The sequence below is a fragment of the Ailuropoda melanoleuca genome, chromosome 10 (assembly GCF_002007445.2).
Source record: "Ailuropoda melanoleuca isolate Jingjing chromosome 10, ASM200744v2, whole genome shotgun sequence".
Taxonomy (NCBI): Eukaryota; Metazoa; Chordata; class Mammalia; order Carnivora; family Ursidae; genus Ailuropoda; species Ailuropoda melanoleuca.
In genome coordinates this window covers 80,405,567-80,422,001 of record NC_048227.1, presented here as the reverse complement: position 1 = coordinate 80,422,001, position 16,435 = coordinate 80,405,567, and the positions used below count along the sequence as shown (strand labels likewise).

Sequence of the window (16,435 nt, the reverse complement as noted above, 5' to 3'; positions counted from 1 at the left end):
TCTGTCTGGGAATTAGCAGAGTAAATTTCAGTGAGTCCCGGCCACGCCCTCTCCAACAAGGTCTGGAGCTCAGCTCTGTCGGGGGCAGGTGCGGGGGGGGGGGGGGGGGGGGGGGGGCGGAGTGCGCAAGGCTGTTCCTTGGCACTTCATCATCAGCCCCACGAGTAGTGTCTGCTCCTTAAAGGTGCCGTTTCTATATTCTTTCCGGTTTTCCTTGTTTCATGCTAGCTAACCCCTTAATACTCCAATTTCCTGTTAGACCCTTAAAAATTCTTTATATTATACTGTCTCTGCTCAAAATACTGTGCAGCTTATCTCTCCTGAGTGGACTCACTATCCCACTTTCCTGGCTCCTGTGATTGGTGAGGAAAAGGGTATGTGAGCAAGCCAGGCCAAAGAGCATCCTACTTCAGGATTTATGGAGGTGCAGCTGAGAAAAAGAACAATTTCCTTTTCTAGTAGTAAAGCTGGGAAGGTGTGAACTGAGGGCAACGGAATGACATAGCCTCTTCTGTAAGGAGAGCAATGTTCACTAGCAGTTAACGAAGCTGACATAGGAAGAGAAGCAGAGACAGTAGATGGAGAAAAAAGATGGAAATGCTCAATGGTTTAAGGAAGTCGATCTTCCTCAAATGTATCTGTAAATGTAATATCCCTATCAATAGCTAAGGATAATTTTTTTGAAGATTTTATTTATTCATTTGAGACAGAGAGATACAGGGAGACAGCATGAGCAACAACGGGAGAGGCAGAGGGAGAGGGGGAGACAGACTCCTGGGGGTCCATCCCAGAAATCATGACCCGAACTGAAGGCAGACTCTTAAACATCTGAGCCACCCAGGTGCCCCGCTAATGATAATTTTTAATAAAAATTAATCAAATTCTAAATTTCACCTAAAAAAGGACATGCAAGAGAATGGCATAGATAGCTTTGCAAAATATATATATAAAATATATGTATATATACATGTATTAATCTGCCAGATCTAAAAACACATTAAAAAGCCACAATAATTAATATAGGATAGAATTGGGGCAGGAATGGACAGAAAATGAATGGAAAAGAACAGAAAACAGAGATCCGTGTATTTAAAGGAAATTATTAAATGATAAAAGTGCATTTCAATTCTTTTGGAAAAAGATAATCAATCAACAATGGAATTGAGACAGTTGGCTATCCACTGAATAAAGTATATATACAGTCAGATCTTTATTTCATAACAAAAATACATTCCACATGGATTAAAAAGCTCCACTGTCTCCAATTTTAGTTCTCTTTTGAAGGAGTTTTTATGACACTTGTCAAATGTATGAGTTTCAAAGCTCCTCAGCTCTGTTAGGTTTTATCATCAAATCTCTATCCATATAGTTTATTTATAAATGACTATGCAACCTTTTTTTCTACACGAAGGACACATGAATTCATTGTCTTTGTAGAAATTCAGACAACACAAACATACACACAAAAGATGGAGTTTCTTTTGTCCCCCCTCCTGCCACCCCACTCCCCACCTCAGATTTAACACTGTTGTGTGACACCTACTTAATATGATTCAGAAACTCTCTGCTGTTCTGATATTCTGGTAGCACCTCAGAGTCATTTTTTGTGTGGCTATGAATTAAATTTTATGTTTATATTTCTTCTGTTAATGGAATTGAATCTTGAAAAGCTAGAGATGTATTATTTTTAGGCCACCTACTTGAAACAAAAGTTGGTTTGGTCATTTAGTCAATAATTCAATTCACAACTAAGATAAACAGCATTATTTTGAAATATATAAAATTATTTCGAAAATATATCTCGCCCTCTAGTGGTGGGAAAGTTATCTACTTAATTTTTACTCTGGAAATTTCATCCTGTGCACTTCTCATTAACTTGGGGGAGCAGGGTGATGCAGGAAAAGTATCCTTAGATTTGTATTGTTTGAAAGAAGTTACAGTATGATCAGCTTTAGATCTTGCTGTGTTGTTAAATAAGATTACTAAAAGACTACCACTATTATAAAGAGAATAAAAAATAGAATGTATAAATTCCTATCTCGTAGAAGACAAAAATTAAATAATAAAACATATAGACAATTAAACAAGTATAAGGAAAGTTAAGAGACAAAAAAAAACCACAGAAAAAGTGGAACAGGGGCACCTGGGTGGCTCTATGTTAAGGTCTGCCTTTGGCTCAAGTCATGATCTCAGGGTCCGGGATGGAGACCCACATTGGGCTCCCTCTGCAGCTCCCCCTGCTTGTGCTCTCTCTCTCTCACACATACTCTCTCTCTCTCTCTCAAATAAATAAATAAAATCTTGAAAAAAAGAAAAAGTGGAACAAAAAGAAAGCATAAAGATAGTGGAAATAAGTTATAAATTTCTACTAACCATAACACATGTAAATAGATTAAACTCACATGTAAAAAATGCCAAAAAAATATAATAGTAGATAAAAAATAATTCAACTATAGTCTGCGTATAAATACGTTGAGTTCAAAAACAGATTGTTCCGGTAGATTAAAAAAATAAACAAAAAGAAAATATAAGATCTCCAAATATGTTTTTACATTTAAAGAGTAAAAATTATGAAAATTAAAAATGAAAAAGATTCCAGAGGGTAGGGGAATGGGGAAATTGGGTGATGGGCATTAAGGAGGGTACATGATGTGATGAGCAGTGGGTGTTATACACAACTGATGAATTACTGAACTCTACATCTGAGACTAATGATGTACTATGTGTTGGCTAATTGAATTTAAATTAAAAAGAAGATTCCAGAAAAATACTAATCATAGAAAACTAGTAGCTATATTAATATCAGCAAAATAAAAATAAAAATTAGTGGATATAAATTTAAAATCTGACAAATTTATATCAAAGTAGATATGCCATAAATCTCTGAATTATTAATAGGTAAAGCAGATAAAAATTAGTAGAGAATAATATAATTAATAAGATTTTTATTTGCTTTAAAGAAGAAAGCCTGAACATTCATGAGCTAAGTATCCAACTTAAGTTAGAGAAAGAAAGGCAGAAGAAAGTCCAAGAAAATAGAAAAAAACACATGATAAAGACAGAAATTAATGAACTAGAAAATACAAAATATGGAGGATTCTACTGATTTTTTTTAAAAGGATAATAAAGTAGACAACCTTTGTATGAGGCTGACCAAGAAAAACAAGAGATAAAGCTTAAATAAAAGCAATTAGACATGAAAAACAGAGTCTTAACCTCAGATAAAGACCAAAAAGATAAAAAGAGGACACTACGAACAACCTTACGCCAATAAGTTTGGACATTTGGAAGAAATGAGCAATTTCCTAAAAATAATAATAGCAAAAATGACTCAGGAATAAAGGAATGGGCCTCTGGATTCTGGTAATTGACCAGTTCTCTTACAGTAAACTACTAAAAATTCTGGGAGAAAAATCCAGAAGGTTTTCTTAAAAGCAACTACTGAAAAGAGAATGAGGAAGGCCAAAATTATGAACAAGGAAGAACTGATAAAGGTGAACAAGCATTAGAAGATGCTCTTGCTCAGCGAGCATTGGACGGTCCTAAGACCTGGGACTTGTATTTTGGTGCCCTCACTGAGTGAAGGGCACAGCAGTAGCCCAGTGATCAGTGATCGCACAAGTGGGAAGTTGAATAAGAGGTCTTCCTAAAACCAAAGTGAGACACAAAAGACTTATATCCTGAGGGTAAGAATGTGCCTGAAGTAGACAAGTCCTCTCATGGTTGTTTCCATCACCTCGGTGGGCCAGGAAACTTCAAACTTTGAACTTATATTAAGATGATTTCAGACTGACTGATTTCCCTAGATGCCTAGCAGAAACACAGACCTGTAAGAAGGTAGATTTCTATTAGGTTTCAAATTATTCTTATAAACAGGTTTTCTTTCTTTCTTTCTTTCTTTCTTTCTTTCTTTCTTTCTTTCTTAGATTTAATTAATTAATTAATTAATTAATTAATTTGACACAGAGAGAGAGAGAGAGCACAAGCACAGGGAGCAGCAGAGGAAGAGGGAGATGCAGGCTATCTGCTGAGCAGGGAGCCTGATGTGGGGCTCGATCCCAGGACCCCAAAATCATGACCTGAACCAAAGGCAGATGCTTAATCAACTGAGCCACCCAGGTGACCCCCTACAAATACATTTCAAGTACAATTCCCAACACACACATAGGTCAAATTACACAGACATTTCTACTTTTTTTTTTTTTAAGATTTATTTATTTAGAGAGGGAGGAGCAGAGGGAGGGGGAGAGAGAATCTCAAGCAGACTACCCACTGAGAGTGGAGCAGGACAAGGGGCTGAATTTCACAACCCTGAGATCATGACCCTGAGATCACGACCTGAGCTGAAATCAAAACTCAGAGTCTTAATCAAGTGAGTCCCCCAGGTGTCCCACAAACTTCTACTCTTCAAAAGACATGTGAAGAGAATGAAAAGCTAAGCCACAGACTTGGAGAAAATACTTGAGAATCATATATCTAATAAAAACTCTAAAAAATTATAAAAAGACAATTATAACAAAACAAGTCAATAAAACACAGAGTAAAAGACTTCGAAACTTCATCAAAGAAAATACACAGGTGGCAAATAAGCATATGTAAAGATGTTCAACACCATTAGTCATTAGAACAATGCAAATAAACCACAATGAGATATCACTACACAGCTATTAAAATAACTAAAATTAAAAAAAAACCTGATCATACCAAGTGTTAACGAGGAGCAAAGGAAATATATCTCTTATATGCTACTGATGGAAATGTAAAGTGGTAATTCATGCAAAGACTTGTACACAAATGTTCATGACACCTTTGTTTTTAACAGTCCAAAACAAGAGGCAATGCAAATATCCGGTACAGGTGAAGAGGTAAACAAATGGTGGTATCTTCATAGAATGGGGACACAAGGAATACCAGAATTTCTGCTCAGAAGTAAAAAGGAACAAACTATTGCTAAGGGCAATAACAACATTGATGAATCTCAAAATAATTATGCTGAGTAAAAAACAAAAAAAATGTCAGCAAAATGAGTACATACTATATTATCCCATTCGCAGAACATTTCAGAAATGCAAACTACTGTATAGTGACAGAAAGCATATCAGTGGTTCCCTGAGGATGCAGAAAAGGGGTGAGAGGAAGATAGGATAAAAAGGGGCATGAGGAAACTTCGAGGTGACAAGAATGTTCATTATCTTGATGGTGGTGATGCTTTTTTGAGTGTATGTATATCTCAAAACTTATAAAATTGCACACTTAAGATATATGCAATTTATTATATGTCAACTTTACTTCAACAAAGTGCTTAACTTACTAGCCAAAATGTAAAAAGGAAAACATACCATGACCAAGTAAGTTTATCCCAGGAATGCAAGGTTGCTTTCATATATGAAAATAAATAAATAGAGGCACCTGGGTGGCTTAGTTGGTCAAGCATCTGCCCCTTGATCTCAGGTCAAGTCCTGATCTCAAGGCTGTGAGTTCAAGTCCCATGTTGGGCTCCACCCTGGGTATAGAGCCTACATAAAAAAAAAAAAAAAGTAAGTAAGTAAATATAATCCAGTAAATGAATAGATTAATTTAGAAAATCAGATGAATATTTCAATAGATTAAAAAAATCTGATGAATTTCAATATGCATTTGTGATTTAAAATATAACTTTTATAAGGTCAGGAATAAAAACAAATTTCCTTACACCGATAAGAAGTATCTACAAATAATAACAATGACTTTACTGCAAATATCTTACAGTGAAACACCAAACACTTTCCTTTTAAGAATGGGACTCAGACAAGGACAATTGCTGTTAAACTTTTCTTTTATTTCAACCAGCTCTCTACTGGAGTACTAGCCAGGTGAGTACAGCAGGAAAAACAAATCAAAGATACAAGGATTTTAAAAAACAGAATGGTTATTTCTAGCAGATGAAATGGTTATATAAAAAGGAAATTTAGAATAAGAATGGAGTTTAGCAAAGTTGTCAAATACAAAATAAAAATATAAAAATTAGTTGCATTTCTATAAATCAGCTAACAACCAGGAACTAGAAGCTACTCTAAGTACTTTAAACAGAAAGAAATTGAATAGACGAAATTAGAAGAATATGAAATCATTGGAAGAGTTGAGTTTCCAAATATGAATCTCAGAACAGCACAGAATGATCCTCCAAAGAATACCACAGGAACTGAGAGAATCAGGTGACCGCCTTCCGTAACATACCACCAATGCTGCAATTCAGGAATCTGAAACCAGAAAGCCACTTCCCAACTGCCTCTCAACTCAATGACTGTGAAATGCGACTGGGTTCTAGAACATGGCTACAGATAAACTCCATTCCTCGGTGACCTTGCCTCCTAGCCAAAAACTGATGAAGTGACAGAAGGATGACTTCTGCCTTACTTCTGTCTCCCAAACTGCCTGTAAATGCATATGATTGGTGGGAATTACTTCACAAAGATAAAACTAGCTTCAAGGAGATTTTGCGAGATGTAGATTTCAGCTTTCCAGACTCCACTGGAAGTGCCAGTGACAACATAGCAGTGACACTAGAAAAGAGTAGGAACAAAAGCTGAGGGTCAACCATATGCACTTCAACTAGCAACAAAGAGTTGCAAGAATGTAGTAAAAACACATAATAATTATAGAATCCACAAAACAAAGCACTTATGAATTCTTATAGAAAGATATGCAAGACATTTATGTAAAAATCATGCTATTCAATTAAATTGAAGAACACTTACACAAATGCAGAGATATACCATTTTTTACAAAATGGTAATTACATCTAAAAGAAGTAATTTCTCCCTAAACTGGTCTATAGATTCAATAGAATTCCAGTCTAGAAACCCAGGAGATTTTTAGAGGAACTTCACAAACAATCCTGAAGAATGAGTTTGGGAGAAAAGTGTGAGACTTGCCCTATCACTTAGCATAATTTATTATAAAACTATATGATTAAATGATGAACTATTGGTGCAGGATTAGATCAATTGACTTGTGAAACAGAATAACGAGCCAAAGTCAGACTCCTAAAGGGAAACATGATATATATCAGAGGTCATGTTGTAATTCCAGTGGGGAAAGAATGGACTCATCAATTATCAGTGTCGAGAAAGTGGGTTATAAAATAGGACCCCTACTCCACACCATACAGGCAGATCCATTCCAGCATGATTAAGGACTTAAATGTGAAGGGCAAAGCTTCAAAACTCTAAAAAGAGGACATGGAAGGACAAATCTATGACCTCGGGATTGGGGAACATTTCTTGGACAAGGTACAAAAAACAATAATCATAAAGCAGTTTGAGTTGAGAATATTAAAATGAATGTCCTCACTCCTTGAAAAAACATGGACAAGAAGAGGAGAACTTCTGTGTATCAGTAAGAAAAAGTCAGATAAACCAGTCGAAAAATAGGGCTGAAGATATGAAGAGCATTTCACAGAAGAAACATGATAATATGAATAAAAATATGAGTCAAACATAGGGAAAGATGCTCAATCTCATCTTGTTAGTAATTGTCAGGATAACTCTTGCACTGAGATATGTGCACAAAAATATTCAAAGTCACATTGCTAATAGCTGAAGTGGTAAAAAAAAAAAAAAATCCCAGAAGTCTCCTGAAAATAGAATGGATAAATTATGGTGTGTTTATACAAGGCAATATTATATAGCAGTCAAATGAATAAACTAAAGCTAGAAGCAATCACAGGGATTAATCAATTCAATATTGAGTGTTACAAACAAAAACGACATAGAGTATGATACCGGCTCAAAGATGAGCAAAATTAAAAAGCTTGAAAAAAGCTCTTTTGAAGCAAGGTTTTAAAAAAAAACTAATAAAAACACATTAAAAAAATAAGTGAGGATACCATAAACAAAAAATCCAGGATAGTGTTTACCTTATTGGGAGGAAGACAGGATGGCTGAAAAGTTGAACTTTGAACATTTTAACGTCTTTCTTGTTTATATTATTTGTCAAGCCTGAACTAGCAGTATGCTCATTAAAGTAGAACTAAGTAGAACTAAGACCAGGGTGCCTCTTATCACCATTATTTCCTCCTCTTTGTTCCAGAAGTTCTAGCCAATAAAATGAGATAAGAAAAAGAAATAATTGTAATAAAGGCAGAGCAAAATGATTTTTAGTTGCACATGATGGTGTTGTCTAGAAACCCCAATAAAATCAATTTAAAAATCCACCCAAACTAATAAAACCCTTAGCAAAGGATCAGTTCCTGCAATATCTGCCGTTAGTTGGTATCTACTATGTGCCAGAAACTCTGCTTGACACTGTACATTCATTGTCTCAGTAACCCTCCCATGCAACCCTCTGAGGTATGCTAGTATCTCTTTGAAGATGAGGGAAAGGGTCAGGTTGAGTAACTTACTCAAGTGGCCGGACAATTGGATGTTTCATGGTCTAAATCCACAGCTTGTGCTCTGAAGCATTTTGCTATATTGTCTCCAAATGAATACTGAAAGTAACAGAAATAGCCAGTGATCAGGACATTTGTTCCAGGAAGAATACTTGGATACATTTAATGGCAAGCATTATCAGACTAGGATAGTAAATGTCTTACCTCAAAGCGCACATACTTCAGATGGACCGAATATATAGTGCAGTATGGTCAAGACTTTCTCTGCTGAACAATGCTGCAGAGGAAGTCTTAAATTCTTCTTCTGTCTTCCCCTTATAGACAGCATGCCGATTGCTATCTTTGTGTTAACTTGTTTTTCTTCAGAAGAGTTACAATAGTATTACTGATCAGGTAATGATTATCCTCTCTGAAACTATGCCTTGATTGGCTTGGGGTGATTTTGTATTTCTCTTCGAGGCAACAGAGTTACTTCCATCACCAATGATTTTTTTTCCCTAACGTTCCTCTGAGATGGTAGTTTTATACATAAAGATTGATTTTAGGATATTTTCTAGGGTGTGGAAATTAAATAACTTATAACTAGTGTTTTCTAACTCATTTATAACTTCCATCAGAATTTTCATTAATTCCTTTCGTCTATAGACGCTCAAACTGTCAGAGAGGTTTGCTGAGCTGGTTGCTTTCATACCTTCTGCATTTGAAAATGCTGGGAACACCTTCACCTTGTGCCCTCCCTCACCTCTTCCCCCATCTGGTGCACGTCGGTTCAGCTTGCCCCTGAAGGCTCTGTCCCACTGTCCCCCTCTCCCAATCTTAGATTCAAGTGCAGTTTCAAGTCAGCTTTGGAATCATTAATTAGAGCTAGAAGGGACTTTGGAGATCAGTTTGGTTTTATAAATAAGGAGACAAAAGCCCACACTATTTGTCCTACTCATTTCCTCCAGAACATGGTTTTCATCAGTTGATTTCTTTTGAAAACCAATACCCATTCAGTAGCAGTCAGGATCCCTAGTGTGAAAATACAGAACTGAAAACGAGAAACAAGGCTGCCACCCTGTGGTGTGAACAGAGAGGAGGGATTTATACAGAGAATTGTGAGAACAGAGGAAATTATGCGTAGTAAATTTTCATTAACTAGAACAGTAATGACCAGCTTTTGTAATTGTCATTGTGATTCATTGAATGAGATTTACAAGAATGTGAAATTCTCTTTAGGCGACGTCCAGAGGTCCTGGCTCAGCCATTAGACCAGGAGCTGCCTGAAGTCCCGGGAAGATAAAATAATTGACTGATCGATAGTTACAGACTAAGAGATCTATGGAAGAAATACACACATTTGTATCTTAAAAGTAGGTCTAGATAGGCAACAGTTTATTTTATAAAACTGAATTAAGTAAAACCATGTGTTATAGGTTATTAAATTCTTGAAATTCTTGTTGTCCCTACGTTTTTTCACAAATACTTCTGGCATGACAGCCATGTGACATAAATGAGATAATTTAATGAAATAGAATTTAATGAAGTCTAAGCGGAGCAAATGCTTAAATATGAAATATTTACATGAATTTGCTTTCAGTAGTTATATAAGCGTTGCTCTAGTTTGAGTGCCACAGAAATGTGCGCCGAGATCTATTTTGGGCCAAACATAGAAGTGGAAGCCTAAGGAGACTCATTAGTTCAGCTGCTCAGAGGTCCCCTCGGTGGATGTGATGCTTTCAACAAGCAGACACAGGGTAAGAAACGAGGCCACGAAACATCAGTTTGCCAAAAATATTTACCATATCAGCAACTATCCTTATCCACGACGATTGCAAATTGCTTGGGTCAAGGACGCGTGGGTCTGCCCTGTCTCACCTGGAATCAATGAAAATGGACAAGGGGTGCCATATCAGTAAGTCCCAGGAATGGGCTGCTCACCGTAAGACAGCCTAACATTCTTAAAGGAGCCGAATAATCTCAAGGCAGCAATTTCTTTTATTGATTGAATGTAGCTAAAAAATATAGTAATTCCATTTTATATTTTTAAAACTTAAAAATCAGGAATGTTTGAAATAAATCCTACTTGAGTTCCAATCCTACTTCCCTACTTAGGTGATAACTTTCTTTGGTTAAGTTATATTTAACTTCTCCAGCCTTTAGTTTCTCATCTGGAAAATGGGGCGGGTAATACCTACCCACAGGACTGCAGCAAGGGTTAGGTAGGAAAAGGCACACACAACACTTAGCACCAAGCCTAGCACTTAGTGCTCCGTAAACATGAGGCTGTTCACATCGCCCAGGAGTGGAGATGTGGGTACAACCAGACTCTATGTGTGCTCACAACAAAACTGTCAAATTTCATAGAGAAAACCATAACTTTTATTGCATTTTTTAAGCATTTAAAGAAATGATGTGTCAGACAAAAAGAAACTGGACAGCAGGGTTTCTCAAAGGGCACTGCATTTTCAGCCTGGCACCCGGAATTTCTTGGCACATCAAAAAAAAAAAATGAGTCTCTTGGTGAGAAATTCAGGCTGAGTTTGTGAAAATAGTGCTGATTTTCTAATCAGATGTCCCAGGTTCATATTTTTAGATCCATCACTTACTAGCTATGCGTTCTTGGACTTCAGTATCCCATATGTTAAAATACCATGTACCTACATACTGTTTATTGCTTAATAAAGTGACTATTATAGCATCCTACATCAGGAGATAATGTGTGTAACCATCTATTCTAGAACAAGTCTCAATAATTTGTTGTTGTTGTTCCCTTGGGATTCTTTGATGATGGTGATGGTAATAGAGAAATCCTGAGACTTAAGTACTTGGGAAGTTGACTTACAAATCCATCTTGTTTGATGATTAGGAAAATAAAAACTGGAAGAGAACGGTTTGGGCAGTGTTCCAGTTATCAATGTATTGCCTCTCAGCCCCAAACCCACTGTTTTGCAGCTGGATTTTATACACATTTCTCTTTTGTAGGGGCGCAATGCTAAACTTTGTCAGTAGAGGGCGCCAGAGGGACATTGCAGGAGGAAGGGGCTCCTTTTTCAAATTCACTTACTAGTGCTCTTTCCAAGCAGGGTCTTTTGATGGGCCACCTTTTTCAGGCCAGGTTCCTATGGCACTGTGACAGCTGGCAGTGTCTGGTGGCCAAAATAAACAGGTCCTGTGGGAACCTGTACCCAGTATCTCCTCTGGTGGCTTTACAATGACTTCCGAGGTGTGGCACCTCTTGTGAATGGCTTTCCCTTGCAGAATACCCAGAGGGCAAATTCCCAGTGAATCCCAGCCATGGTTCCCAGTTTGCCCGCCTCTGTTTGCTTCCACCCCAGAAGAGTTTTCCCTACACTCTCGTCCAGCTGGAATTCTTTGCTTGCCAGTCTGTGCTCCAGTCAACTATGGACCAACTCTGGCCCAGAGCAATCCAGGGATCTTCTCTGTCCTGGGGACTCCTCCAATAAGGCCTGAGTCTTAGCCTTGGAAAGAGGACCTCTTTTCCAAGTTTACTCCCTTCAAGGGTATACTTTCTGAGCCCCAGTTCTTCTTTCTAGTCAATCCTCTGCTGTAGTTAATTTTTTATTTTTCTTATTTTTACTTTTTGTAGTTAACTTTTTAAATCAAACCTTCATTGTTCAGATTACTCTATGGTTTCTGATTGGACACAGACTATAAAAGCGAGTCCTTCATCTGACCTCCATGAAAACTCAATGAACTCTATTCCGCCATAGTAGTAACTATCTTGTGACAAAACTTCCCCTGACTCTCACATCTTCCTGTAAAGTTCTGAATATAGAACGGAGATTTTTGCTTCTTTATGTCAATCATGTCCCTTTTGTCAATTCATCCGTGGCTCAAGATGTATAAATTTCATTAAAAGGCCAAATCAATATTGATGGGAACCTGCAAATGTTAGGCCTCTTCCAGTTATTAGCTGACTTAATTAGGCAGATGTGTACTGTTCTAGAAACCACGTTACTCACACTGCAGCTAAACCTTCAAACTGAGGCAATCGGGAAAGACTTTGTGGAGTTGGTAGCATTTGAATTGGATGTTGAAGGAAGGAAAGGATTTCACAAAACTGAAATATAGCCACCGTCACGGCAGTATTTCAAGCATAAGGAAAAAGATGCAGAGGTATACCTGTTTACCTGGAACAGACATGTTGGGTAGGGAAGAAGTAGGAATAGAGCTGAGAAGAAGGTAGTGTCAGATTGTGGAGGGCTTGAATGCTAGGCAAAGCAGCACGGAGAGATACTATATTTTCACGTAGGTTTGGCTTCAGTGTAGAGTCAGTTGAATTGGAAAGTGATCCTAAGGCCTAATCAAGGACACTAATGAGAAAACTTTTATAGTAACCAAGATATGAGGCCATCTGGACCCATAATGATGGAACAAGGGAGAGTAGGGAAACCGGAAAGGAAGGAACTGAGGTATAAAAACTATGTGAAGGAAGACTGCATTAGAGACCGAATGGCTGGATATGAGAGAGGAAATTTTGATGATTCTAGGTGTCCAGTTTATATGTGGCACAGAGCAGGGTATCACGGGAAGACAGAGCTCGTGCTGATTTTCCAATGTAGCTGGAATATGCTGTGAGAAATGGAAAGTCCCTATAGTAAATATAACTGGTACGCTGATGTAATTCAAACACTTTATTTACTTATTTATTCATCCATTCTTTTACTGCCCCTTTAAACAGTGCTCAGTGGGGGAATTTCTTCTTATTCCCCTGAATGAAAATTTGGCAAGACTTCTCATTCTTGTGCTCATTTTTACATAGGAGACAGTGCTAAGTGTCATGGAGGCTCAATCCAGTAATTAGAATATCCAACCCAAGATGTTAAGAGAAATTCTGGACTATATTATGGGTTAAGCCTCAAATCCCCAGCACAGGCCAACCTGAGGCTGCAAGTGGCAAAGGGGAAGAGAGTTGGCCTCATCTCAGTTTCTCCTCCCCTTTTATTTCTTCCTCTACTCCCTCAGCCCTCCCAGTTTCCCACCCTGAAAAGTTGAAACAGGAAGGAGTTGTTCCAGAGACTCATAAGGGGCAAGGAAACATCTCACAAGAATAGGCATCATTAATCTGACTCCATGGGTTCTGGACCTGGCAGACATTTAGAGCCAACATTTCTCTCATGGGCACTGTCCCTTGTTCCAGAGAGATGCATCTCCCACATTTGGAGGCCACTTGAGGCTCTATGTGTGGATTTTAACTTACTGCTTGGGTCCCTTTGCCCCTTCAGGTGGTCTGCTTAGACTCGGTCCATTGTGCCCTCATGCCTGTTCTCTCTCTCTGGTGGGGGACAAGCTCTGGGTTAACGGATCCTAGCACAGTATCCCACTCCCAGCTTTGCCGAAGAAGAGGCCAACCCTCCTGCACCCCCCTCAAGCAGAAATAAAACGCTGAGCTATCTGGGTAGCCCTGGGGAAACTTCCCCACCCCATAAGATAGTTGGCTCCTCCTTTTCCTCTTGGGTTTGGGGTGGGATTGGGCTCACAACTTAGTTGCATACCTCATAGTATATCTTTTGCTAACTCTCCTCACACTCTCCTGTCCTTTACAATTCTTGATTTGATTGAGAGTTTCGAGGGTTATGAAGTCAATTTTCCAGACAATTTTCTTTATAAATTCTTCATAAGGGGACCCTATCATGAATCTTAGTTTTGATTTTATTGGACTGTCTCAGTAGAAACTTTGATTTAAACAATCTCTCACATAATACTAATATCAATGGTAATTTTTTTTTCTGACTTTCTTTCATGAAGGATAAATTAAAGGGCACCCACTTGGGTGGCTCAGTTGGTTAAGCATCCAACTCTTGATCCCAGCTCAGGTCATGATCTCAAGGTCATGAGATCAAGCCCCACATTGGGCTCCATGCTCAGCAGGGAGTCTGCTTGAGATTCTCTCTCTCCCTCTCCCTCTGCCCCTCTCCCTACTCTCTCTCTCTCTAAAATAAATGAAAACATCTTAAAAAAAGAATAAATTAAGTCAATGCTATAATTTTATACCAACACTTATATAAATACATTTATATATATATTTATTTATAGATTTGGTATTTGAGTTTCCAATTGTTGCTGTAACAAATTACCATATATTCGATGGCTTAAAACAACACTAGCTTATCATCTTATAGTCTGGGAGGTCAGAAGTTTGGAATTGGCTTCACTGAGCTAAAATCAATATGTCAGCAGGGATGCATGTTTTCTGGCAGCTCTAGGGAAGAATCCATTCTTGTTTTTGCCAACTTCTAAAGCTGCCAGCATTTTGGCTTGCGGCCCCTCTCTATCTTCAAAGCCAGCAACAGCAGTTGGTTCTTTCTCATGCTGCACCACTCTGCCCCTGACCCTTTTGCCTCCCTTTTCTACATTTAACTCCCCCGTGATTGCACTGGGCTCACCCAAATAATACAGGATAATCCCCCTATCTTAAAGTCAGCTACAGCTGATCAGCAAGCTTAATTCTTTTTTTTTTTTTTTTTTTTTTTTTTTTTTTTTTTTTTTCCGATGTAAAGTTTGATGCTTCATTAGTTGCGTATAACACCCAGTGCACCATGCAATACGTGCCCTCCNTAGCAGAGGAGCCTGATGTGGCTCGATCCCATAACGCCGGGATCACGCCCTGAGCTGAAGGCAGACGCTTAACCGCTGTGCCACCCAGGCGCCCCAGCAAGCTTAATTCTATCTGTGGACTTAGTTCTCTTTTGGCCTGTATACCAGTCAGAGAAGCAGAACCAGTAGGAAATACATATTAGGAGATTTATTGCAAGGAATTGGTTTATGCAATTGTGGGGGCTGACGAGACAAGGCAGGGAGGGCAGCTGGACATCTTGGGCATGGGCTGATATTGCTGTCCACAGGTGGAATTTCCTTTTCTTCAAGGAAACCTCAACTCTGCTTTTAAGGCCTTTCAAATTTTTGAATGTGGCTCATAGAAATCATGCAAGACAATCACTTTTACTTAAAGTCAACTTTAATTGATTACGGACTTTTGGCTTAATAAATGGGATTGCAGCCTAGGCAAGTTGACGTGTCAACTAGACCATTACTGTTCACTCTGTCCATTTGGCATCCATACACACCTCTGTGTATGATACTTATGCTCCAAATAAAGGCAACGACAAAGTCACACTTCAACCTGACATCACACATCCTGCATACAACCAAAACACACTAAACCTTTCTCCAGAGGAGGATGCAAAGTGCTTGGGCGATATCTACTCTTCTCTTTGAGACATACCGTAACTTAAATGATGTGATACAAAATTAACTTCATTATTACATCTTATGTTATATGATAAGGGGATAAGAGAGGGAAGAAAACAAAAATAATTGGTTAAAATGCATATAAACATATTCATGACAAAACAAGGAAGAAATACTCATAACTATTACAGCCTTAATTTCTGCAGCTGGTTACATGTCTTAGTTGGTATTGGTAGCTATCTTCTTCCACTACACACTCCCTATTCCCTCTACCATCAGCAAACGTCTCATTGATTTTGGTTCTTTACCTGGCAGGGTGACCCAAACTTTCATTCCTAAAGGGTCTGGGTCATTAGTAATCCTGGCTGAATTCAATTGTTGCAGCTTTCCATTTACTTTATTACAGGGTGTGATGCTTAATTTTGAATTTGACTGGACGATGGGGTGCTCAGATTGTCAGTTAGTCATTATTCTGGATGTGTTTGTGATGGTGGAGATTAGCATTTGAATTGGTAGACTGAGTGAAACAGATTATCCTCCCAGATGTGGGTGGGCATGATCTGATCCATTGAGGGCAGTGGGTTAGAGGAAAAGGGCAGAAGAAAAGAAACTTTACTTTCTGCCTGACTGCTTGAACTGAGATATAGGTTTTCTCCTAGCCTCAAATTTAGACTTCACACCATTAGGTCCCCTGGTTCTCAGATCTTTGGACTTGGACTGGAACTTATATCATTGGCTGTCCTGGTTTTCAGGACTTTGGACTCAGACTGGAACCTCACGGTCTTTCCTGGGTCTGTGGCTTGCAGATGACAGATTGTGAGATAGCTTAACCTCCGTAATTACATAAGCCAATTCCTTACAATATCTGTC

At 38.3% G+C, this 16,435-nt stretch overlaps 1 protein-coding gene across 2 annotated transcripts in view; it reads right to left on the bottom strand.

The window, feature by feature from the left end:
• Positions 1-5,459: 5,459 nt before the first annotated feature.
• TCF21 (transcription factor 21) overlaps positions 5,460-16,435 on the bottom strand; it is a 34,532-nt gene continuing 23,556 nt past the window's right edge. The window contains exons 6-8 of one of the 2 annotated variants that reach the window (XR_004628136.1): positions 8,384-10,228; positions 7,898-8,075; positions 5,460-5,516 (exon numbers count right to left, since the gene is read on the bottom strand). The gene's annotated coding sequence lies outside the window, so the exon portion shown is untranslated. Of the gene's footprint in view, positions 5,517-5,716; positions 6,543-7,897; positions 8,076-8,383; positions 10,229-16,435 lie in introns of those variants that run through there. The other variant, XR_004628137.1, reaches the window with a different exon arrangement.